Source organism: Acipenser ruthenus, chromosome 48, assembly GCF_902713425.1.
Source record: "Acipenser ruthenus chromosome 48, fAciRut3.2 maternal haplotype, whole genome shotgun sequence".
NCBI lineage: Eukaryota > Metazoa > Chordata > Actinopteri > Acipenseriformes > Acipenseridae > Acipenser > Acipenser ruthenus.
The window spans coordinates 4,888,475-4,913,368 of NC_081236.1; the positions used below are offsets into that span (position 1 = coordinate 4,888,475).

At 40.1% G+C, this 24,894-nt stretch overlaps 19 non-coding genes across 19 annotated transcripts; all 19 read left to right on the forward strand.

Annotated features, from left to right (window-relative positions):
- The first annotated feature begins 806 nt into the window (after nt 1-806).
- Nucleotides 807-878, forward strand: trnah-gug (transfer RNA histidin (anticodon GUG)). Its single transcript has one exon. It is a non-coding gene; the product is annotated as a tRNA-His (tRNA).
- Nucleotides 879-1,187: 309 nt separating this feature from the next.
- On the forward strand, nt 1,188-1,260 carry trnag-ucc (transfer RNA glycine (anticodon UCC)). Its single transcript has one exon. It is a non-coding gene; the product is annotated as a tRNA-Gly (tRNA).
- A 1,967-nt stretch (nt 1,261-3,227) lies between these two features.
- Nucleotides 3,228-3,299, forward strand: trnah-gug (transfer RNA histidin (anticodon GUG)). Its single transcript has one exon. It is a non-coding gene; the product is annotated as a tRNA-His (tRNA).
- Nucleotides 3,300-3,609: 310 nt separating this feature from the next.
- trnag-ucc (transfer RNA glycine (anticodon UCC)) lies at nt 3,610-3,681 on the forward strand. The gene has a single exon. It is a non-coding gene; the product is annotated as a tRNA-Gly (tRNA).
- Nucleotides 3,682-6,023: 2,342 nt separating this feature from the next.
- trnag-ucc (transfer RNA glycine (anticodon UCC)) lies at nt 6,024-6,095 on the forward strand. Its single transcript has one exon. It is a non-coding gene; the product is annotated as a tRNA-Gly (tRNA).
- Nucleotides 6,096-8,061: 1,966 nt separating this feature from the next.
- trnah-gug (transfer RNA histidin (anticodon GUG)) lies at nt 8,062-8,133 on the forward strand. The gene has a single exon. It is a non-coding gene; the product is annotated as a tRNA-His (tRNA).
- Nucleotides 8,134-8,442: 309 nt separating this feature from the next.
- Nucleotides 8,443-8,515, forward strand: trnag-ucc (transfer RNA glycine (anticodon UCC)). Its single transcript has one exon. It is a non-coding gene; the product is annotated as a tRNA-Gly (tRNA).
- A 1,967-nt stretch (nt 8,516-10,482) lies between these two features.
- Nucleotides 10,483-10,554, forward strand: trnah-gug (transfer RNA histidin (anticodon GUG)). The gene has a single exon. It is a non-coding gene; the product is annotated as a tRNA-His (tRNA).
- A 310-nt stretch (nt 10,555-10,864) lies between these two features.
- On the forward strand, nt 10,865-10,936 carry trnag-ucc (transfer RNA glycine (anticodon UCC)). The gene has a single exon. It is a non-coding gene; the product is annotated as a tRNA-Gly (tRNA).
- Nucleotides 10,937-12,896: 1,960 nt separating this feature from the next.
- trnah-gug (transfer RNA histidin (anticodon GUG)) lies at nt 12,897-12,968 on the forward strand. Its single transcript has one exon. It is a non-coding gene; the product is annotated as a tRNA-His (tRNA).
- Nucleotides 12,969-13,277: 309 nt separating this feature from the next.
- Nucleotides 13,278-13,350, forward strand: trnag-ucc (transfer RNA glycine (anticodon UCC)). The gene has a single exon. It is a non-coding gene; the product is annotated as a tRNA-Gly (tRNA).
- Nucleotides 13,351-15,317: 1,967 nt separating this feature from the next.
- On the forward strand, nt 15,318-15,389 carry trnah-gug (transfer RNA histidin (anticodon GUG)). Its single transcript has one exon. It is a non-coding gene; the product is annotated as a tRNA-His (tRNA).
- A 310-nt stretch (nt 15,390-15,699) lies between these two features.
- Nucleotides 15,700-15,771, forward strand: trnag-ucc (transfer RNA glycine (anticodon UCC)). The gene has a single exon. It is a non-coding gene; the product is annotated as a tRNA-Gly (tRNA).
- A 1,961-nt stretch (nt 15,772-17,732) lies between these two features.
- Nucleotides 17,733-17,804, forward strand: trnah-gug (transfer RNA histidin (anticodon GUG)). The gene has a single exon. It is a non-coding gene; the product is annotated as a tRNA-His (tRNA).
- Nucleotides 17,805-18,113: 309 nt separating this feature from the next.
- Nucleotides 18,114-18,185, forward strand: trnag-ucc (transfer RNA glycine (anticodon UCC)). The gene has a single exon. It is a non-coding gene; the product is annotated as a tRNA-Gly (tRNA).
- A 1,961-nt stretch (nt 18,186-20,146) lies between these two features.
- On the forward strand, nt 20,147-20,218 carry trnah-gug (transfer RNA histidin (anticodon GUG)). Its single transcript has one exon. It is a non-coding gene; the product is annotated as a tRNA-His (tRNA).
- Nucleotides 20,219-20,527: 309 nt separating this feature from the next.
- Nucleotides 20,528-20,599, forward strand: trnag-ucc (transfer RNA glycine (anticodon UCC)). The gene has a single exon. It is a non-coding gene; the product is annotated as a tRNA-Gly (tRNA).
- A 1,967-nt stretch (nt 20,600-22,566) lies between these two features.
- trnah-gug (transfer RNA histidin (anticodon GUG)) lies at nt 22,567-22,638 on the forward strand. Its single transcript has one exon. It is a non-coding gene; the product is annotated as a tRNA-His (tRNA).
- Nucleotides 22,639-22,948: 310 nt separating this feature from the next.
- trnag-ucc (transfer RNA glycine (anticodon UCC)) lies at nt 22,949-23,020 on the forward strand. Its single transcript has one exon. It is a non-coding gene; the product is annotated as a tRNA-Gly (tRNA).
- The last annotated feature ends 1,874 nt before the right edge of the window (nt 23,021-24,894 follow it).

A 24,894-nucleotide genomic window follows, 5' to 3' on the forward strand; every position in this document is an offset into this window, starting at 1 on the left:
TCTACTTTGTATGTACCACAAAAAGAACAGATTTGCTGAACTGGTTAATTAACCTTACTATAAAAAACTGATAGATCCAAGTATTTTATATAAACTGCAATACTATAATATGTGGTAACTAGTTGAATTAACTTCACTATAAGAAACTGCTAGATTAAGAGTTTGTTTAATTGTATCAGCTCTATATGTACCTACTAGACAATTGTTAGATGGTGAAGTGAAAGTGGAATTGTCATATTGTTTACATTGTTGTTAATGTGCTTGAGATTTTGAAAACAATTATTAATTAAAACTTGTAAAGATTATTTTTGGAGTATGATTGCTTGGTTTCTCCTGGATAAAAGAGTTTGTGCGGGAACCAACCACTCGAGGTCCTTGTCCTCAATAAACACACGGTGGCGTAGTGAAAATAACATAAATTTCGCTATCTGTATATAAAGACCTGCTACACTTCAATACTACTGCCGCTACTCGGACACCACACACGGAATCATTGTAAACACACCGCCATAGCACAGGCTGCCGACCAGCCATACCGCCGCCGTCACGAGAGCCTCCCGTTCCCTTACATCCTGCTTCCTATTCCGCTCCCCCTTGTCTTTAAAACCAGCCTTTGAAATGAGCCAGGTAAAGGGGGATCATCCTCTGATTGGCGCAAGGAAAGAAACGAAAGATTCTAAAAATGAAAGTAGCCTAATGAAAACAATAAAACAAAACACATAGCAGCGACCTGCTGCAATTGTTCTGCCGTGTGTGTAGCACGGAGTGCCCAGCTGACAAAACAAACACGAGCTTCTCGGTAGTTTGCCGTGATCGTATAGTGGTTAGTACTTTGCGTTGTGGCCGCAACAACCCCGGTTCGAATCCGGGTCACGGCAGGTGCAATCCTCACACGGCAGAGAAGCTTGTTCGTTTTTTTCACACGCCATCTTCATGGCATGCACCTTTTTGAAAGAAAATAGAATACAATAATTGCTTCATCGTGTTAGTACAGGCATGATGCACACCAGCCTGCTGTGTATGAAATAATAATTACAGAAATAATCAATCTATAAACACCATAAAAATCTCCCACAAACACCAGTCGCTGTATTAACGCTTATCGAGTAGAGGCAAGACGGGACCTGTCCCAGCAGCCAACGTTACAGTGGCTTAATTCAATCTTTGAAGGTGATTTTGAGAACGGAGCCGTTGGTGGTATAGTGGTGAGCATAGCTGCCTTCCAAGCAGTTGACCCGGGTTCGATTCCCGGCCAACGCAAGTCTTTTTTGAACTTTTTCATTTAACATTGGAATAAAGCGTAATACATTCCCCAACTAATTTGCCTTACTGGTTAATAGTCTTAAAAGCATAACTTTGAAAGTATCACTGTGAGTTATAATGATCTGTGAGGTGATATTAGTCACTACATTAAGCCCCATCAAACGAATGTGTTCATTTGGAATCATGCATTGATAATGCGTTGTCGGGAAAACTGCAAATATGTATGGAAGCGTGAGTTGAATGATTAATCACATTCTAAGGATTGATATGGTCCTGTTGTTCGTCCTGCCACATAACAATGGCGTTGCAGTTACATGCGCTGCAAAATCAAATATTTAAAATTAAACAACCATCTGATAAAACTTACTGCAGCCGGATTGTTTTAGACACACATGGGCGCATGAAAAAAATCAAACATATGTTACCAAAATAGTCATTGCTGTATGATGTACAGCAACTGTGAAATGAATGGTTTTATAATCTGTTATGTGAGACTTCTGTTGAATTTTTAAGCATTTGATTCCCTGTGTACACAAAGATGGCAGTCCTGATTTAACGAGTGGGCAAGCAGAGCTCTCGGTGACTGATTTGTCAGTCTTTTTCAGTCACGTGATTGAGCGCCTTCCCGGCAATGCATCGTAATTAGAAAAGTGGAATGCAAGATATTGAACACGGACACATCCGGGATTTGAACCCGGGAACTCGCGCACCCGAAGCAAGAATCATACCCCTAGATTAAACAGCCAAATGCTGGCGGCGATTTGGTTCCACGAGCTTCCAAAGAAGCGTAGACCTAGATGCTCTGTATTGAGGAATTAGTGTCACCTTGCTGTGTGCCTGTTAGGGGCAGTCTGATTTGCTTTACCTGGCGGCTAGCATTTCTATGGGCATCGAGAGGTGGTCGCTATAAATGAGGAAACTTGTTAAGATAGGATTTAGTTTCGATATGCATACATACACATAAAAAATAAACAAAACAAAACTGTGTTTCGTTGTTTTGCAAAGGGATGCACTGCAATTTGTTATATTTTATTTTATTCTTGCGAGCACGCAGCTGTTTTATATATTCATTTTAAATAGATTGGGGGAAATTGGTACTGTGTACTTTACAAATGTAATCTAGATTGTAACGAGACCATTCAAGTGCTGACGTTGTTGTCTACTTTGTATGTACCACAAAAAGAACAGATTTGCTGAACTGGTTAATTAACCTTACTATAAAAAACTGATAGATCCAAGTATTTTATATAAACTGCAATACTATAATATGTGGTAACTAGTTGAATTAACTTCACTATAAGAAACTGCTAGCTTAAGAGTTTGTTTAATTGTATCATCTCTATATGTACCTACTAGACAATTGTTAGATGGTGAAGTGAAAGTGGAATTGTCATATTGTTTACATTGTTGTTAATGTGCTTGAGATTTTGAAAACAATTATTAATTAAAACTTGTAAAGATTATTTTTGGAGTATGATTGCTTGATTTCTCCTGGATAAAAGAGTTTGTGCGGGAACCAACCACTCGAGGTCCTTGTCCTCAATAAACACACGGTGGCGTAGTGAAAATAACATAAATTTCGCTATCTGTATATAAAGACCTGCTACACTTCAATACTACTGCCGCTACTCGGACACCACACACGGAATCATTGTAAACACACCGCCATAGCACAGGCTGCCGACCAGCCATAACGTCGCCGTCACGAGAGCCTCCCATTCCCTTACATCCTGCTTCCTATTCCGCTCCCCCTTGTCTTTAAAACCAGCCTTTGAAATGAGCCAGGTAAAGGGGAATCATCCTCTGATTGGCGCAGGGAAAGAAACGAAAGATTCTAAAAATGAAAGTAGCCTAATTAAAACAATAAAACAAAACACATAGCAGCGACCTGCTGCAATTGTTCTGCCGTGTGTGTAGCACGGAGTGCCCAGCTGACAAAACAAACACGAGCTTCTCGGTAGTTCGCCGTGATCGTATAGTGGTTAGTACTTTGCGTTGTGGCCGCAACAACCCCGGTTCGAATCCGGGTCACGGCAGGTGCAATCCTCACACGGCAGAGAAGCTTGTTCTTTTTTTTCACACGCCATCTTCATGGCATGCACCTTTTTGAAAGAAAATAGAATACAATAATTGCTTCATCGTGTTAGTACAGGCATGATGCACACCAGCCTGCTGTGTACGAAATAATAATTACAGAAATAATCAATCTATAAACACCATAAAAAATTCCCACAAACACCAGTCGCTGTATTAACGCTTATCGAGTAGAGGCAAGACGGGACCTGTCCCAGCAGCCAACGTTACAGTGGCTTAATTCAATCTTTGAAGGTGATTTTGAGAACGGAGGCGTTGGTGGTATAGTGGTGAGCATAGCTGCCTTCCAAGCAGTTGACCCGGGTTCAATTCCCGGCCAACGCAAGTCTTTTTTGAACTTTTTCATTTAACATTGGAATAAAGCGTAATACATTCCCCAACTAATTTGCCTTACTGGTTAATAGTCTTAAAAGCATAACTTTGAAAGTATCACTGTGAGTTATAATGATCTGTGAGGTGATATTAGTCACTACATTAAGCCCCATCAAACGAATGTGTTCATTTGGAATCATGCATTGATAATGCGTTGTCGGGAAAACTGCAAATATGTATGGAAGCGTGAGTTGAATGATTAATCACATTCAAAGGATTGATATGGTCCTGTTGTTCGTCCTGCCACATAACAATGGCGTTGCAGTTACATGCGCTGCAAAATCAAATATTTAAAATTAAACAACCATCTGATAAAACTTACTGCAGCCGGATTGTTTTAGACACACATGGGCGCATGAAAAAAATCAAACATATGTTACCAAAATAGTCATTGCTGTATGATGTACAGCAACTGTGAAATGAATGGTTTTATAATCTGTTATGTGAGACTTCTGTTGAATTTTTAAGCATTTGATTCCCTGTGTACACAAAGATGGCAGTCCTGATTTAACGAGTGGGCAAGCAGAGCTCTCGGTGACTGATTTGTCAGTCTTTTTCAGTCACGTGATTGAGCGCCTTCCCGGCAATGCATCGTAATTAGAAAAGTGGAATGCAAGATATTGAACACGGACACATCCGGGATTTGAACCCGGGAACTCGCGCACCCGAAGCAAGAATCATACCCCTAGATTAAACAGCCAAATGCTGGCGGCGATTTGGTTCCACGAGCTTCCAAAGAAGCGTAGACCTAGATGCTCTGTATTGAGGAATTTGTGTCACTTGCTGTGTGCCTGTTAGGGGCAGTCTGATTTGCTTTACCTGGAGGCTAGCATTTCTATGGGCATCGAGAGGTGGTCGCTATAAATGAGGAAACTTGTTAAGATAGGATTTAGTTTCGATATACATACATAAAAAATAAACAAAACAAAACTGTGTTTCGTTGTTTTGCAAAGGGATGCACTGCAATTTGTTATATTTTATTTTATTCTTGCGAGCACGCAGCTGTTTTATATATTCATTTTAAATAGATTGGGGGAAATTGGTACTGTGTACTTTACAAATGTAATCTAGATTGTAACGAGACCATTCAAGTGCTGACGTTGTTGTCTACTTTGTATGTACCACAAAAAGAACAGATTTGCTGAACTGGTTAATTAACCTTACTATAAAAAACTGATAGATCCAAGTATTTTATATAAACTGCAATACTATAATATGTGGTAACTAGTTGAATTAACTTCACTATAAGAAACTGCTAGATTAAGAGTTTGTTTAATTGTATCAGCTCTATATGTATCTACTAGACAATTGTTAGATGGTGAAGTGAAAGTGGAATTGTCATATTGTTTACATTGTTGTTAATGTGCTTGAGATTTTGAAAACAATTATTAATTAAAACTTGTAAAGATTATTTTTGGAGTATGATTGCTTGATGTCTCCTGGATAAAAGAGTTTGTGCGGGAACCAACCACTCGAGGTCCTTGTCCTCAATAAACACACGGTGGCGTAGTGAAAATAACATAAATTTCGCTATCTGTATGTAAAGACCTGCTACACTTCAATACTACTGCCGCTACTCGGACACCACACACGGAATCATTGTAAACACACCGCCATAGCACAGGCTGCCGACCAGCCAAACCGCCGCCGTCACGAGAGCCTCCCGTTCCCTTACATCCTGCTTCCTATTCCGCTCCCCCTTGTCTTTAAAACCAGCCTTTGAAATGAGCCAGGTAAAGGGGAATCATCCTCTGATTGGCGCAGGGAAAGAAACGAAAGATTCTAAAAATGAAAGTAGCCTAATTAAAACAATAAAACAAAACACATAGCAGCGACCTGCTGCAATTGTTCTGCCGTGTGTGTAGCACGGAGTGCCCAGCTGACAAAACAAACACGAGCTTCTCGGTAGTTCGCCGTGATCGTATAGTGGTTAGTACTTTGCGTTGTGGCCGCAACAACCCCGGATCGTATCCGGGTCACGGCAGGTGCAATCCTCACACGGCAGAGAAGCTTGTTCTTTTTTTTCACACGCCATCTTCATGGCATGCACCTTTTTGAAAGAAAATAGAATACAATAATTGCTTCATCGTGTTAGTACAGGCATGATGCACACCAGCCTGCTGTGTATGAAATAATAATTACAGAAATAATCAATCTATAAACACCATAAAAATCTCCCACAAACACCAGTCGCTGTATTAACGCTTATCGAGTAGAGGCAAGACGGGACCTGTCCCAGCAGCCAACGTTACAGTGGCTTAATTCAATCTTTGAAGGTGATTTTGAGAACGGAGGCGTTGGTGGTATAGTGGTGAGCATAGCTGCCTTCCAAGCAGTTGACCCGGGTTCGATTCCCGGCCAACGCAAGTCTTTTTTGAACTTTTTCATTTAACATTGGAATAAAGCGTAATACATTCCCCAACTAATTTGCCTTACTGGTTAATAGTCTTAAAAGCATAACTTTGAAAGTATCACTGTGAGTTATAATGATCTGTGAGGTGATATTAGTCACTACATTAAGCCCCATCAAACGAATGTGTTCATTTGGAATCATGCATTGATAATGCGTTGTCGGGAAAACTGCAAATATGTATGGAAGCGTGAGTTGAATGATTAATCACATTCAAAGGATTGATATGGTCCTGTTGTTCGTCCTGCCACATAACAATGGCGTTGCAGTTACATGCGCTGCAAAATCAAATATTTAAAATTAAACAACCATCTGATAAAACTTACTGCAGCCGGATTGTTTTAGACACACATGGGCGCATGAAAAAAATCAAACATATGTTACCAAAATAGTCATTGCTGTATGATGTACAGCAACTGTGAAATGAATGGTTTTATAATCTGTTATGTGAGACTTCTGTTGAATTTTTAAGCATTTGATTCCCTGTGTACACAAAGATGGCAGTCCTGATTTAACGAGTGGGCAAGCAGAGCTCTCGGTGACTGATTTTTCAGTCTTTTTCAGTCACGTGATTGAGCGCCTTCCCGGCAATGCATCGTAATTAGAAAAGTGTAATGCAAGATATTGAACACGGACACATCCGGGATTTGAACCCGGGAACTCGCGCACCCGAAGCAAGAATCATACCCCTAGATTAAACAGCCAAATGCTGGCGGCGATTTGGTTCCACGAGCTTCCAAAGAAGCGTAGACCTAGATGCTCTGTATTGAGGAATTAGTGTCACCTTGCTGTGTGCCTGTTAGGGGCAGTCTGATTTGCTTTACCTGGCGGCTAGCATTTCTATGGGCATCGAGAGGTGGTCGCTATAAATGAGGAAACTTGTTAAGATAGGATTTAGTTTCGATATGCATACATACACATAAAAATAAACAAAACAAAACTGTGTTTCGTTGTTTTGCAAAGGGATGCACTGCAATTTGTTATATTTTATTTTATTCTTGCGAGCACGCAGCTGTTTTATATATTCATTTTAAATAGATTGGGGGAAATTGGTACTGTGTACTTTACAAATGTAATCTAGATTGTAACGAGACCATTCAAGTGCTGACGTTGTTGTCTACTTTGTATGTACCACAAAAAGAACAGATTTGCTGAACTGGTTAATTAACCTTACTATAAAAAACTGATAGATCCAAGTATTTTATATAAACTGCAATACTATAATATGTGGTAACTAGTTGAATTAACTTCACTATAAGAAACTGCTAGATTAAGAGTTTGTTTAATTGTATCAGCTCTATATGTACCTACTAGACAATTGTTAGATGGTGAAGTGAAAGTGGAATTGTCATATTGTTTACATTGTTGTTAATGTGCTTGAGATTTTGAAAACAATTATTAATTAAAACTTGTAAAGATTATTTTTGGAGTATGATTGCTTGGTTTCTCCTGGATAAAAGAGTTTGTGCGGGAACCAACCACTCGAGGTCCTTGTCCTCAATAAACACACGGTGGCGTAGTGAAAATAACATAAATTTCGCTATCTGTATATAAAGACCTGCTACACTTCAATACTACTGCCGCTACTCGGACACCACACACGGAATCATTGTAAACACACCGCCATAGCACAGGCTGCCGACCAGCCATACCGCCGCCGTCACGAGAGCCTCCCGTTCCCTTACATCCTGCTTCCTATTCCGCTCCCCCTTGTCTTTAAAACCAGCCTTTGAAATGAGCCAGGTAAAGGGGGATCATCCTCTGATTGGCGCAAGGAAAGAAACGAAAGATTCTAAAAATGAAAGTAGCCTAATGAAAACAATAAAACAAAACACATAGCAGCGACCTGCTGCAATTGTTCTGCCGTGTGTGTAGCACGGAGTGCCCAGCTGACAAAACAAACACGAGCTTCTCGGTAGTTTGCCGTGATCGTATAGTGGTTAGTACTTTGCGTTGTGGCCGCAACAACCCCGGTTCGAATCCGGGTCACGGCAGGTGCAATCCACACACGGCAGAGAAGCTTGTTCGTTTTTTTCACACGCCATCTTCATGGCATGCACCTTTTTGAAAGAAAATAGAATACAATAATTGCTTCATCGTGTTAGTACAGGCATGATGCACACCAGCCTGCTGTGTATGAAATAATAATTACAGAAATAATCAATCTATAAACACCATAAAAATCTCCCACAAACACCAGTCGCTGTATTAACGCTTATCGAGTAGAGGCAAGACGGGACCTGTCCCAGCAGCCAACGTTACAGTGGCTTAATTCAATCTTTGAAGGTGATTTTGAGAACGGAGCCGTTGGTGGTATAGTGGTGAGCATAGCTGCCTTCCAAGCAGTTGACCCGGGTTCGATTCCCGGCCAACGCAAGTCTTTTTTGAACTTTTTCATTTAACATTGGAATAAAGCGTAATACATTCCCCAACTAATTTGCCTTACTGGTTAATAGTCTTAAAAGCATAACTTTGAAAGTATCACTGTGAGTTATAATGATCTGTGAGGTGATATTAGTCACTACATTAAGCCCCATCAAACGAATGTGTTCATTTGGAATCATGCATTGATAATGCGTTGTCGGGAAAACTGCAAATATGTATGGAAGCGTGAGTTGAATGATTAATCACATTCTAAGGATTGATATGGTCCTGTTGTTCGTCCTGCCACATAACAATGGCGTTGCAGTTACATGCGCTGCAAAATCAAATATTTAAAATTAAACAACCATCTGATAAAACTTACTGCAGCCGGATTGTTTTAGACACACATGGGCGCATGAAAAAAATCAAACATATGTTACCAAAATAGTCATTGCTGTATGATGTACAGCAACTGTGAAATGAATGGTTTTATAATCTGTTATGTGAGACTTCTGTTGAATTTTTAAGCATTTGATTCCCTGTGTACACAAAGATGGCAGTCCTGATTTAACGAGTGGGCAAGCAGAGCTCTCGGTGACTGATTTGTCAGTCTTTTTCAGTCACGTGATTGAGCGCCTTCCCGGCAATGCATCGTAATTAGAAAAGTGTAATGCAAGATATTGAACACGGACACATCCGGGATTTGAACCCGGGAACTCGCGCACCCGAAGCAAGAATCATACCCCTAGATTAAACAGCCAAATGCTGGCGGCGATTTGGTTCCACGAGCTTCCAAAGAAGCGTAGACCTAGATGCTCTGTATTGAGGAATTAGTGTCACCTTGCTGTGTGCCTGTTAGGGGCAGTCTGATTTGCTTTACCTGGCGGCTAGCATTTCTATGGGCATCGAGAGGTGGTCGCTATAAATGAGGAAACTTGTTAAGATAGGATTTAGTTTCGATATGCATACATACACATAAAAAATAAACAAAACAAAACTGTGTTTCGTTGTTTTGCAAAGGGATGCACTGCAATTTGTTATATTTTATTTTATTCTTGCGAGCACGCAGCTGTTTTATATATTCATTTTAAATAGATTGGGGGAAATTGGTACTGTGTACTTTACAAATGTAATCTAGATTGTAACGAGACCATTCAAGTGCTGACGTTGTTGTCTACTTTGTATGTACCACAAAAAGAACAGATTTGCTGAACTGGTTAATTAACCTTACTATAAAAAACTGATAGATCCAAGTATTTTATATAAACTGCAATACTATAATATGTGGTAACTAGTTGAATTAACTTCACTATAAGAAACTGCTAGCTTAAGAGTTTGTTTAATTGTATCATCTCTATATGTACCTACTAGACAATTGTTAGATGGTGAAGTGAAAGTGGAATTGTCATATTGTTTACATTGTTGTTAATGTGCTTGAGATTTTGAAAACAATTATTAATTAAAACTTGTAAAGATTATTTTTGGAGTATGATTGCTTGATTTCTCCTGGATAAAAGAGTTTGTGCGGGAACCAACCACTCGAGGTCCTTGTCCTCAATAAACACACGGTGGCGTAGTGAAAATAACATAAATTTCGCTATCTGTATATAAAGACCTGCTACACTTCAATACTACTGCCGCTACTCGGACACCACACACGGAATCATTGTAAACACACCGCCATAGCACAGGCTGCCGACCAGCCATAACGTCGCCGTCACGAGAGCCTCCCATTCCCTTACATCCTGCTTCCTATTCCGCTCCCCCTTGTCTTTAAAACCAGCCTTTGAAATGAGCCAGGTAAAGGGGAATCATCCTCTGATTGGCGCAGGGAAAGAAACGAAAGATTCTAAAAATGAAAGTAGCCTAATTAAAACAATAAAACAAAACACATAGCAGCGACCTGCTGCAATTGTTCTGCCGTGTGTGTAGCACGGAGTGCCCAGCTGACAAAACAAACACGAGCTTCTCGGTAGTTCGCCGTGATCGTATAGTGGTTAGTACTTTGCGTTGTGGCCGCAACAACCCCGGTTCGAATCCGGGTCACGGCAGGTGCAATCCTCACACGGCAGAGAAGCTTGTTCTTTTTTTTCACACGCCATCTTCATGGCATGCACCTTTTTGAAAGAAAATAGAATACAATAATTGCTTCATCGTGTTAGTACAGGCATGATGCACACCAGCCTGCTGTGTACGAAATAATAATTACAGAAATAATCAATCTATAAACACCATAAAAAATTCCCACAAACACCAGTCGCTGTATTAACGCTTATCGAGTAGAGGCAAGACGGGACCTGTCCCAGCAGCCAACGTTACAGTGGCTTAATTCAATCTTTGAAGGTGATTTTGAGAACGGAGGCGTTGGTGGTATAGTGGTGAGCATAGCTGCCTTCCAAGCAGTTGACCCGGGTTCAATTCCCGGCCAACGCAAGTCTTTTTTGAACTTTTTCATTTAACATTGGAATAAAGCGTAATACATTCCCCAACTAATTTGCCTTACTGGTTAATAGTCTTAAAAGCATAACTTTGAAAGTATCACTGTGAGTTATAATGATCTGTGAGGTGATATTAGTCACTACATTAAGCCCCATCAAACGAATGTGTTCATTTGGAATCATGCATTGATAATGCGTTGTCGGGAAAACTGCAAATATGTATGGAAGCGTGAGTTGAATGATTAATCACATTCAAAGGATTGATATGGTCCTGTTGTTCGTCCTGCCACATAACAATGGCGTTGCAGTTACATGCGCTGCAAAATCAAATATTTAAAATTAAACAACCATCTGATAAAACTTACTGCAGCCGGATTGTTTTAGACACACATGGGCGCATGAAAAAAATCAAACATATGTTACCAAAATAGTCATTGCTGTATGATGTACAGCAACTGTGAAATGAATGGTTTTATAATCTGTTATGTGAGACTTCTGTTGAATTTTTAAGCATTTGATTCCCTGTGTACACAAAGATGGCAGTCCTGATTTAACGAGTGGGCAAGCAGAGCTCTCGGTGACTGATTTGTCAGTCTTTTTCAGTCACGTGATTGAGCGCCTTCCCGGCAATGCATCGTAATTAGAAAAGTGGAATGCAAGATATTGAACACGGACACATCCGGGATTTGAACCCGGGAACTCGCGCACCCGAAGCAAGAATCATACCCCTAGATTAAACAGCCAAATGCTGGCGGCGATTTGGTTCCACGAGCTTCCAAAGAAGCGTAGACCTAGATGCTCTGTATTGAGGAATTTGTGTCACTTGCTGTGTGCCTGTTAGGGGCAGTCTGATTTGCTTTACCTGGAGGCTAGCATTTCTATGGGCATCGAGAGGTGGTCGCTATAAATGAGGAAACTTGTTAAGATAGGATTTAGTTTCGATATACATACATAAAAAATAAACAAAACAAAACTGTGTTTCGTTGTTTTGCAAAGGGATGCACTGCAATTTGTTATATTTTATTTTATTCTTGCGAGCACGCAGCTGTTTTATATATTCATTTTAAATAGATTGGGGGAAATTGGTACTGTGTACTTTACAAATGTAATCTAGATTGTAACGAGACCATTCAAGTGCTGACGTTGTTGTCTACTTTGTATGTACCACAAAAAGAACAGATTTGCTGAACTGGTTAATTAACCTTACTATAAAAAACTGATAGATCCAAGTATTTTATATAAACTGCAATACTATAATATGTGGTAACTAGTTGAATTAACTTCACTATAAGAAACTGCTAGATTAAGAGTTTGTTTAATTGTATCAGCTCTATATGTACCTACTAGACAATTGTTAGATGGTGAAGTGAAAGTGGAATTGTCATATTGTTTACATTGTTGTTAATGTGCTTGAGATTTTGAAAACAATTATTAATTAAAACTTGTAAAGATTATTTTTGGAGTATGATTGCTTGATGTCTCCTGGATAAAAGAGTTTGTGCGGGAACCAACCACTCGAGGTCCTTGTCCTCAATAAACACACGGTGGCGTAGTGAAAATAACATAAATTTCGCTATCTGTATATAAAGACCTGCTACACTTCAATACTACTGCCGCTACTCGGACACCACACACGGAATCATTGTAAACACACCGCCATAGCACAGGCTGCCGACCAGCCATACCGCCGCCGTCACGAGAGCCTCCCGTTCCCTTACATCCTGCTTCCTATTCCGCTCCCCCTTGTCTTTAAAACCAGCCTTTGAAATGAGCCAGGTAAAGGGGGATCATCCTCTGATTGGCGCAAGGAAAGAAACGAAAGATTCTAAAAATGAAAGTAGCCTAATGAAAACAATAAAACAAAACACATAGCAGCGACCTGCTGCAATTGTTCTGCCGTGTGTGTAGCACGGAGTGCCCAGCTGACAAAACAAACACGAGCTTCTCGGTAGTTTGCCGTGATCGTATAGTGGTTAGTACTTTGCGTTGTGGCCGCAACAACCCCGGTTCGAATCCGGGTCACGGCAGGTGCAATCCTCACACGGCAGAGAAGCTTGTTCGTTTTTTTCACACGCCATCTTCATGGCATGCACCTTTTTGAAAGAAAATAGAATACAATAATTGCTTCATCGTGTTAGTACAGGCATGATGCACACCAGCCTGCTGTGTATGAAATAATAATTACAGAAATAATCAATCTATAAACACCATAAAAATCTCACACAAACACCAGTCGCTGTATTAACGCTTATCGAGTAGAGGCAAGACGGGACCTGTCCCAGCAGCCAACGTTACAGTGGCTTAATTCAATCTTTGAAGGTGATTTTGAGAACGGAGCCGTTGGTGGTATAGTGGTGAGCATAGCTGCCTTCCAAGCAGTTGACCCGGGTTCGATTCCCGGCCAACGCAAGTCTTTTTTGAACTTTTTCATTTAACATTGGAATAAAGCGTAATACATTCCCCAACAAATTTGCCTTACTGGTTAATAGTCTTAAAAGCATAACTTTGAAAGTATCACTGTGAGTTATAATGATCTGTGAGGTGATATTAGTCACTACATTAAGCCCCATCAAACGAATGTGTTCATTTGGAATCATGCATTGATAATGCGTTGTCGGGAAAACTGCAAATATGTATGGAAGCGTGAGTTGAATGATTAATCACATTCTAAGGATTGATATGGTCCTGTTGTTCGTCCTGCCACATAACAATGGCGTTGCAGTTACATGCGCTGCAAAATCAAATATTTAAAATTAAACAACCATCTGATAAAACTTACTGCAGCCGGATTGTTTTAGACACACATGGGCGCATGAAAAAAATCAAACATATGTTACCAAAATAGTCATTGCTGTATGATGTACAGCAACTGTGAAATGAATGGTTTTATAATCTGTTATGTGAGACTTCTGTTGAATTTTTAAGCATTTGATTCCCTGTGTACACAAAGATGGCAGTCCTGATTTAACGAGTGGGCAAGCAGAGCTCTCGGTGACTGATTTGTCAGTCTTTTTCAGTCACGTGATTGAGCGCCTTCCCGGCAATGCATCGTAATTAGAAAAGTGTAATGCAAGATATTGAACACGGACACATCCGGGATTTGAACCCGGGAACTCGCGCACCCGAAGCAAGAATCATACCCCTAGATTAAACAGCCAAATGCTGGCGGCGATTTGGTTCCACGAGCTTCCAAAGAAGCGTAGACCTAGATGCTCTGTATTGAGGAATTAGTGTCACCTTGCTGTGTGCCTGTTAGGGGCAGTCTGATTTGCTTTACCTGGCGGCTAGCATTTCTATGGGCATCGAGAGGTGGTCGCTATAAATGAGGAAACTTGTTAAGATAGGATTTAGTTTCGATATGCATACATACACATAAAAAATAAACAAAACAAAACTGTGTTTCGTTGTTTTGCAAAGGGATGCACTGCAATTTGTTATATTTTATTTTATTCTTGCGAGCACGCAGCTGTTTTATATATTCATTTTAAATAGATTGGGGGAAATTGGTACTGTGTACTTTACAAATGTAATCTAGATTGTAACGAGACCATTCAAGTGCTGACGTTGTTGTCTACTTTGTATGTACCACAAAAAGAACAGATTTGCTGAACTGGTTAATTAACCTTACTATAAAAAACTGATAGATCCAAGTATTTTATATAAACTGCAATACTATAATATGTGGTAACTAGTTGAATTAACTTCACTATAAGAAACTGCTAGCTTAAGAGTTTGTTTAATTGTATCATCTCTATATGTACCTACTAGACAATTGTTAGATGGTGAAGTGAAAGTGGAATTGTCATATTGTTTACATTGTTGTTAATGTGCTTGAGATTTTGAAAACAATTATTAATTAAAACTTGTAAAGATTATTTTTGGAGTATGATTGCTTGATTTCTCCTGGATAAAAGAGTTTGTGCGGGAACCAACCACTCGAGGTCCTTGTCCTCAATAAACACACGGTGGCGTAGTGAAAATAACATAAATTTCGCTATCTGTATATAAAGACCTGCTACACTTCAATACTACTGCCGCTACTCGGACACCACACACGGAATCATTGTAAACACACCGCCATAGCACAGGCTGCCGACCAGCCATAACGCCGCCGTCACGAGAGCCTCCCGTTCCCTTACATCCTGCTTCCTATTCCGCTCCCCCTTGTCTTTAAAACCAGCCTTTGAAATGAGCCAGGTAAAGGGGAATCATCCTCTGATTGGCGCAGGGAAAGAAACGAAAGATTCTAAAAATGAAAGTAGCCTAATTAAAACAATAAAACAAAACACATAGCAGCGACCTGCTGCAATTGTTCTGCCGTGTGTGTAGCACGGAGTGCCCAGCTGACAAAACAAACACGAGCTTCTCGGTAGTTCGCCGTGATCGTATAGTGGTTAGTACTTTGCGTTGTGGCCGCAACAACCCCGGTTCGAATCCGGGTCACGGCAGGTGCAATCCTCACTCGGCAGAGAAGCTTGTTCGTTTTTTTCACACGCCATCTTCATGGCATGCACCTTTTTGAATGAAAATAGAATACAATAATTGCTTCATCGTGTTAGTACAGGCATGATGCACACCAGCCTGCTGTGTATGAAATAATAATTACAGAAATAATCAATCTATAAACACCATAAAAATCTCCCACAAACACCAGTCGCTGTATTAACGCTTATCGAGTAGAGGCAAGACGGGACCTGTCCCAGCAGCCAACGTTACAGTGGCTTAATTCAATCTTTGAAGGTGATTTTGAGAACGGAGGCGTTGGTGGTATAGTGGTGTGCATAGCTGCCTTCCAAGCAGTTGACCCGGGTTCGATTCCCGGCCAACGCAAGTCTTTTTTGAACTTTTTCATTTAACATTGGAATAAAGCGTAATACATTCCCCAACTAATTTGCCTTACTGGTTAATAGTCTTAAAAGCATAACTTTGAAAGTATCACTGTGAGTTATAATGATCTGTGAGGTGATATTAGTCACTACATTAAGCCCCATCAAACGAATGTGTTCATTTGGAATCATGCATTGATAATGCGTTGTCGGGAAAACTGCAAATATGTATGGAAGCGTGAGTTGAATGATTAATCACATTCTAAGGATTGATATGGTCCTGTTGTTCGTCCTGCCACATAACAATGGCGTTGCAGTTACATGCGCTGCAAAATCAAATATTTAAAATTAAACAACCATCTGATAAAACTTACTGCAGCCGGATTGTTTTAGACACACATGGGCGCATGAAAAAAATCAAACATATGTTACCAAAATAGTCATTGCTGTATGATGTACAGCAACTGTGAAATGAATGGTTTTATAATCTGTTATGTGAGACTTCTGTTGAATTTTTAAGCATTTGATTCCCTGTGTACACAAAGATGGCAGTACTGATTTAACGAGTGGGCAAGCAGAGCTCTCGGTGACTGATTTGTCAGTCTTTTTCAGTCACGTGATTGAGCGCCTTCCCGGCAATGCATCGTAATTAGAAAAGTGGAATGCAAGATATTGAACACGGACACATCCGGGATTTGAACCCGGGAACTCGCGCACCCGAAGCAAGAATCATACCCCTAGATTAAACAGCCAAATGCTGGCGGCGATTTGGTTCCACGAGCTTCCAAAGAAGCGTAGACCTAGATGCTCTGTATTGAGGAATTAGTGTCACCTTGCTGTGTGCCTGTTAGGGGCAGTCTGATTTGCTTTACCTGGCGGCTAGCATTTCTATGGGCATCGAGAGGTGGTCGCTATAAATGAGGAAACTTGTTAAGATAGGATTTAGTTTCGATATGCATACATAAAAAATAAACAAAACAAAACTGTGTTTCGTTGTTTTGCAAAGGGATGCACTGCAATTTGTTATATTTTATTTTATTCTTGCGAGCACGCAGCTGTTTTATATATTCATTTTAAATAGATTGGGGGAAATTGGTACTGTGTACTTTACAAATGTAATCTAGATTGTAACGAGACCATTCAAGTGCTGACGTTGTTGTCTACTTTGTATGTACCACAAAAAGAACAGATTTGCTGAACTGGTTAATTAACCTTACTATAAAAAACTGATAGATCCAAGTATTTTATATAAACTGCAATACTATAATATGTGGTAACTAGTTGAATTAACTTCACTATAAGAAACTGCTAGATTAAGAGTTTGTTTAATTGTATCATCTCTATATGTACCTACTAGACAATTGTTAGATGGTGAAGTGAAAATGGAATTGTCATATTGTTTACATTGTTGTTAATGTGCTTGAGATTTTGAAAACAATTATTAATTAAAACTTGTAAAGATTATTTTTTGAGTATGATTGCTTGATTTCTCCTGGATAAAAGAGTTTGTGCGGGAACCAACCACTCGAGGTCCTTGTCCTCAATAAACACACGGTGGCGCAGTGAAAATAACATAAATTTCGCTATCTGTATATAAAGACCTGCTACACTTCAATACTACTGCCGCTACTCGGACACCACACACGGAATCATTGTAAACACACCGCCATAGCACAGGCTGCCGACCAGCCATACCGCCGCCGTCACGAGAGCCTCCCGTTCCCTTACATCCTGCTTCCTATTCCGCTCCCCCTTGTCTTTAAAACCAGCCTTTGAAATGAGCCAGGTAAAGGGGAATCATCCTCTGATTGGCGCAGGGAAAGAAACGAAAGATTCTAAAAATGAAAGTAGCCTAATTAAAACAATAAAACAAAACACATAGCAGCGACCTGCTGCAATTGTTCTGCCGTGTGTGTAGCACGGAGTGCCCAGCTGACAAAACAAACACGAGCTTCTCGGTAGTTCGCCGTGATCGTATAGTGGTTAGTACTTTGCGTTGTGGCCGCAACAACCCCGGTTCGAATCCGGGTCACGGCAGGTGCAATCCTCACACGGCAGAGAAGCTTGTTCTTTTTTTTCACACGCCATCTTCATGGCATGCACCTTTTTGAAAGAAAATAGAATACAATAATTGCTTCATCGTGTTAGTACAGGCATGATGCACACCAGCCTGCTGTGTATGAAATAATAATTACAGAAATAATCAATCATAAACACCATAAAAATCTCCCACAAACACCAGTCGCTGTATTAACGCTTATCGAGTAGAGGCAAGACGGGACCTGTCCCAGCAGCCAACGTTACAGTGGCTTAATTCAATCTTTGAAGGTGATTTTGAGAACGGAGGCGTTGGTGGTATAGTGGTGAGCATAGCTGCCTTCCAAGCAGTTGACCCGGGTTCGATTCCCGGCCAACGCAAGTCTTTTTTGAACTTTTTCATTTAACATTGGAATAAAGCGTAATACATTCCCCAACTAATTTGCCTTACTGGTTAATAGTCTTAAAAGCATAACTTTGAAAGTATCACTGTGAGTTATAATGATCTGTGAGGTGATATTAGTCACTACATTAAGCCCCATCAAACGAATGTGTTCATTTGGAATCATGCATTGATAATGCGTTGTCGGGAAAACTGCAAATATGTATGGAAGCGTGAGTTGAATGATTAATCACATTCTAAGGATTGATATGGTCCTGTTGTTCGTCCTGCCACATAACAATGGCGTTGCAGTTACATGCGCTGCAAAATCAAATATTTAAAATTAAACAACCATCTGATAAAACTTACTGCAGCCGGATTGTTTTAGACACACATGGGCGCATGAAAAAAATCAAACATATGTTACCAAAATAGTCATTGCTGTATGATGTACAGCAACTGTGAAATGAATGGTTTTATAATCTGTTATGTGAGACTTCTGTTGAATTTTTAAGCATTTGATTCCCTGTGTACACAAAGATGGCAGTCCTGATTTAACGAGTGGGCAAGCAGAGCTCTCGGTGACTGATTTGTCAGTCTTTTTCAGTCACGTGATTGAGCGCCTTCCCGGCAATGCATCGTAATTAGAAAAGTGTAATGCAAGATATTGAACACGGACACATCCGGGATTTGAACCCGGGAACTCGCGCACCCGAAGCAAGAATCATACCCCTAGATTAAACAGCCAAATGCTGGCGGCGATTTGGTTCCACGAGCTTCCAAAGAAGCGTAGACCTAGATGCTCTGTATTGAGGAATTAGTGTCACCTTGCTGTGTGCCTGTTAGGGGCAGTCTGATTTGCTTTACCTGGCGGCTAGCATTTCTATGGGCATCGAGAGGTGGTCGCTATAAATGAGGAAACTTGTTAAGATAGGATTTAGTTTCGATATGCTTACATAAAAAATAAACAAAACAAAACTGTGTTTCGTTGTTTTGCAAAGGGATGCACTGCAATTTGTTATATTTTATTTTATTCTTGCGAGCACGCAGCTGTTTTATATATTCATTTTAAATAGATTGGGGGAAATTGGTACTGTGTACTTTACAAATGTAATCTAGATTGTAACGAGACCATTCAAGTGCTGACGTTGTTGTCTACTTTGTATGTACCACAAAAAGAACAGATTTGCTGAACTGGTTAATTAACCTTACTATAAAAAACTGATAGATCCAAGTATTTTATATAAACTGCAATACTATAATATGTGGTAACTAGTTGAATTAACTTCACTATAAGAAACTGCTAGATTAAGAGTTTGTTTAATTGTATCATCTCTATATGTATCTACTAGACAATTGTTAGATGGTGAAGTGAAAGTGGAATTGTCATATTGTTTACATTGTTGTTAATGTGCTTGAGATTTTGAAAACAATTATTAATTAAAACTTGTAAAGATTATTTTTTGAGTATGATTGCTTGATTTCTCCTGGATAAAAGAGTTTGTGCGGGAACCAACCACTCGAGGTCCTTGTCCTCAATAAACACACGGTGGCGCAGTGAAAATAACATAAATTTCGCTATCTGTATATAAAGACCTGCTACACTTCAATACTACTGCCGCTACTCGGACACCACACACGGAATCATTGTAAACACACCGCCATAGCACAGGCTGCCGACCAGCCATACCGCCGCCGTCACGAGAGCCTCCCGTTCCCTTACATCCTGCTTCCTATTCCGCTCCCCCTTGTCTTTAAAACCAGCCTTTGAAATGAGCCAGGTAAAGGGGAATCATCCTCTGATTGGCGCAGGGAAAGAAACGAAAGATTCTAAAAATGAAAGTAGCCTAATTAAAACAATAAAACAAAACACATAGCAGCGACCTGCTGCAATTGTTCTGCCGTGTGTGTAGCACGGAGTGCCCAGCTGACAAAACAAACACGAGCTTCTCGGTAGTTCGCCGTGATCGTATAGTGGTTAGTACTTTGCGTTGTGGCCGCAACAACCCCGGTTCGAATCCGGGTCACGGCAGGTGCAATCCTCACACGGCAGAGAAGCTTGTTCTTTTTTTTCACACGCCATCTTCATGGCATGCACCTTTTTGAAAGAAAATAGAATACAATAATTGCTTCATCGTGTTAGTACAGGCATGATGCACACCAGCCTGCTGTGTATGAAATAATAATTACAGAAATAATCAATCATAAACACCATAAAAATCTCCCACAAACACCAGTCGCTGTATTAACGCTTATCGAGTAGAGGCAAGACGGGACCTGTCCCAGCAGCCAACGTTACAGTGGCTTAATTCAATCTTTGAAGGTGATTTTGAGAACGGAGGCGTTGGTGGTATAGTGGTGAGCATAGCTGCCTTCCAAGCAGTTGACCCGGGTTCGATTCCCGGCCAACGCAAGTCTTTTTTGAACTTTTTCATTTAACATTGGAATAAAGCGTAATACATTCCCCAACTAATTTGCCTTACTGGTTAATAGTCTTAAAAGCATAACTTTGAAAGTATCACTGTGAGTTATAATGATCTGTGAGGTGATATTAGTCACTACATTAAGCCCCATCAAACGAATGTGTTCATTTGGAATCATGCATTGATAATGCGTTGTCGGGAAAACTGCAAATATGTATGGAAGCGTGAGTTGAATGATTAATCACATTCTAAGGATTGATATGGTCCTGTTGTTCGTCCTGCCACATAACAATGGCGTTGCAGTTACATGCGCTGCAAAATCAAATATTTAAAATTAAACAACCATCTGATAAAACTTACTGCAGCCGGATTGTTTTAGACACACATGGGCGCATGAAAAAAATCAAACATATGTTACCAAAATAGTCATTGCTGTATGATGTACAGCAACTGTGAAATGAATGGTTTTATAATCTGTTATGTGAAACTTCTGTTGAATTTTTAAGCATTTGATTCCCTGTGTACACAAAGATGGCAGTCCTGATTTAACGAGTGGGCAAGCAGAGCTCTCGGTGACTGATTTTTCAGTCTTTTTCAGTCACGTGATTGAGCGCCTTCCCGGCAATGCATCGTAATTAGAAAAGTGGAATGCAAGATATTGAACACGGACACATCCGGGATTTGAACCCGGGAACTCGCGCACCCGAAGCAAGAATCATACCCCTAGATTAAACAGCCAAATGCTGGCGGCGATTTGGTTCCACGAGCTTCCAAAGAAGCGTAGACCTAGATGCTCTGTATTGAGGAATTAGTGTCACCTTGCTGTGTGCCTGTTAGGGGCAGTCTGATTTGCTTTACCTGGCGGCTAGCATTTCTATGGGCATCGAGAGGTGGTCGCTATAAATGAGGAAACTTGTTAAGATAGGATTTAGTTTCGATATGCATACATACACATAAATAATAAACAAAACAAAACTGTGTTTCGTTGTTTTGCAAAGGGATGCACTGCAATTTGTTATATTTTATTTTATTCTTGCGAGCACGCAGCTGTTTTATATATTCATTTTAAATAGATTGGGGGAAATTGGTACTGTGTACTTTACAAATGTAATCTAGATTGTAACGAGACCATTCAAGTGCTGACGTTGTTGTCTACTTTGTATGTACCACAAAAAGAACAGATTTGCTGAACTGGTTAATTAACCTTACTATAAAAAACTGATAGATCCAAGTATTTTATATAAACTGCAATACTATAATATGTGGTAACTAGTTGAATTAACTTCACTATAAGAAACTGCTAGATTAAGAGTTTGTTTAATTGTATCATCTCTATATGTACCTACTAGACAATTGTTAGATGGTGAAGTGAAAGTGGAATTGTCATATTGTTTACATTGTTGTTAATGTGCTTGAGATTTTGAAAACAATTATTAATTAAAACTTGTAAAGATTATTTTTGGAGTATGATTGCTTGATTTCTCCTGGATAAAAGAGTTTGTGCGGGAACCAACCACTCGAGGTCCTTGTCCTCAATAAACACACGGTGGCGTAGTGAAAATAACATAAATTTCGCTATCTGTATATAAAGACCTGCTACACTTCAATACTACTGCCGCTACTCGGACACCACACACGGAATCATTGTTAACACACCGCCATAGCACAGGCTGCCGACCAGCCATACCGCCGCCGTCACGAGAGCCTCCCGTTCCCTTACATCCTGCTTCCTATTCCGCTCCCCCTTGTCTTTAAAACCAGCCTTTGAAATGAGCCAGGTAAAGGGGAATCATCCTCTGATTGGCGCAGGGAAAGAAACGAAAGATTCTAAAAATGAAAGTAGCCTAATTAAAACAATAAAACAAAACACATAGCAGCGACCTGCTGCAATTGTTCTGCCGTGTGTGTAGCACGGAGTGCCCAGCTGACAAAACAAACACGAGCTTCTCGGTAGTTCGCCGTGATCGTATAGTGGTTAGTACTTTGCGTTGTGGCCGCAACAACCCCGGTTCGAATCCGGGTCACGGCAGGTGCAATCCTCACACGGCAGAGAAGCTTGTTCTTTTTTTTCACACGCCATCTTCATGGCATGCACCTTTTTGAAAGAAAATAGAATACAATAATTGCTTCGTCGTGTTAGTACAGGCATGATGCACACCAGCCTGCTATGTATGAAATAATAATTACAGAAATAATCAATCTATAAACACCATAAAAATCTCCCACAAACACCAGTCGCTGTATTAACGCTTATCGAGTAGAGGCAAGACGGGACCTGTCCCAGCAGCCAACGTTACAGTGGCTTAATTCAATCTTTGGAGGTGATTTTGGGAACGGAGGCATTGGTGGTATAGTGGTGAGCATAGCTGCTTTCCAAGCAGTTGACCCGGGTTCGATTCCCGGCCAACGCAAGTCTTTTTTGAACTTTTTCATTTAACATTGGAATAAAGCGTAATACATTCCCCAACTAATTTGCCTTACTGGTTAATAGTCTTAAAAGCATAACTTTGAAAGTATCACTGTGAGTTATAATGATCTGTGAGGTGATATTAGTCACTACATTAAGCCCCATCAAACGAATGTGTTCATTTGGAATCATGCATTGATAATGCGTTGTCGGGAAAACTGCAAATATGTATGGAAGCGTGAGTTGAATGATTAATCACATTCTAAGGATTGATATGGTCCTGTTGTTCGTCCTGCCACATAACAATGGCGTTGCAGTTACATGCGCTGCAAAATCAAATATTTAAAATTAAACAACCATCTGATAAAACTTACTGCAGCCGGATTGTTTTAGACACACATGGGCGCATGAAAAAAATCAAACATATGTTACCAAAATAGTCATTGCTGTATGATGTACAGCAACAGTGAAATGAAGGTTTTATAATCTGTTATGTGAGACTTCTGTTGAATTTTTAAGCATTTGATTCCCTGTGTACACAAAGATGGCAGTCCTGATTTAACGAGTGGGCAAGCAGAGCTCTCGGTGACTGATTTGTCAGTCTTTTTCAGTCACGTGATTGAGCGCCTTCCCGGCAATGCATCGTAATTAGAAAAGTGTAATGCAAGATATTGAACACGGACACATCCGGGATTTGAACCCGGGAACTCGCGCACCCGAAGCAAGAATCATACCCCTAGATTAAACAGCCAAATGCTGGCGGCGATTTGGTTCCACGAGCTTCCAAAGAAGCGTAGACCTAGATGCTCTGTATTGAGGAATTAGTGTCACCTTGCTGTGTGCCTGTTAGGGGCAGTCTGATTTGCTTTACCTGGCGGCTAGCATTTCTATGGGCATCGAGAGGTGGTCGCTATAAATGAGGAAACTTGTTAAGATAGGATTTAGTTTCGATATGCATACATACACATAAAAAATAAACAAAACAAAACTGTGTTTCGTTGTTTTGCAAAGGGATGACCTGCAATTTGTTATATTTTATTTTATTCTTGCGCGCACGCAGCTGTTTTATATATTCATTTTAAATAGATTGGGGGAAATTGGTACTGTGTACTTTACAAATGTAATCTAGATTGTAACGAGACCATTCAAGTGCTGACGTTGTTGTCTACTTTGTATGTACCACAAAAAGAACAGATTTGCTGAACTGGTTAATTAACCTTACTATAAAAAACTGATAGATCCAAGTATTTTATATAAACTGCAATACTATAATATGTGGTAACTAGTTGAATTAACTTCACTATAAGAAACTGCTAGATTAAGAGTTTGTTTAATTGTATCATCTCTATATGTATCTACCAGACAATTGTTAGATGGTGAAGTGAAAGTGGAATTGTCATATTGTTTACATTGTTGTTAATGTGCTTGAGATTTTGAAAACAATTATTAATTAAAACTTGTAAAGATTATTTTTGGAGTATGATTGCTTGATTTCTCCTGGATAAAAGAGTTTGTGCGGGAACCAACCACTCGAGGTCCTTGTCCTCAATAAACACACGGTGGCGTAGTGAAAATAACATAAATTTCGCTATCTGTATATAAAGACCTGCTACACTTCAATACTACTGCCGCTACTCGGACACCACACACGGAATCATTGTAAACACACCGCCATAGCACAGGCTGCCGACCAGCCATACCGCCGCCGTCACGAGAGCCTCCCGTTCCCTTACATCCTGCTTCCTATTCTGCTCCCCCTTGTCTTTAAAACCAGCCTTTGAAATGAGCCAGGTAAAGGGGAATCATCCTCTGATTGGCGCAGGGAAAGAAACGAAACATTCTAAAAATGAAAGTAGCCTAATTAAAACAATAAAACAA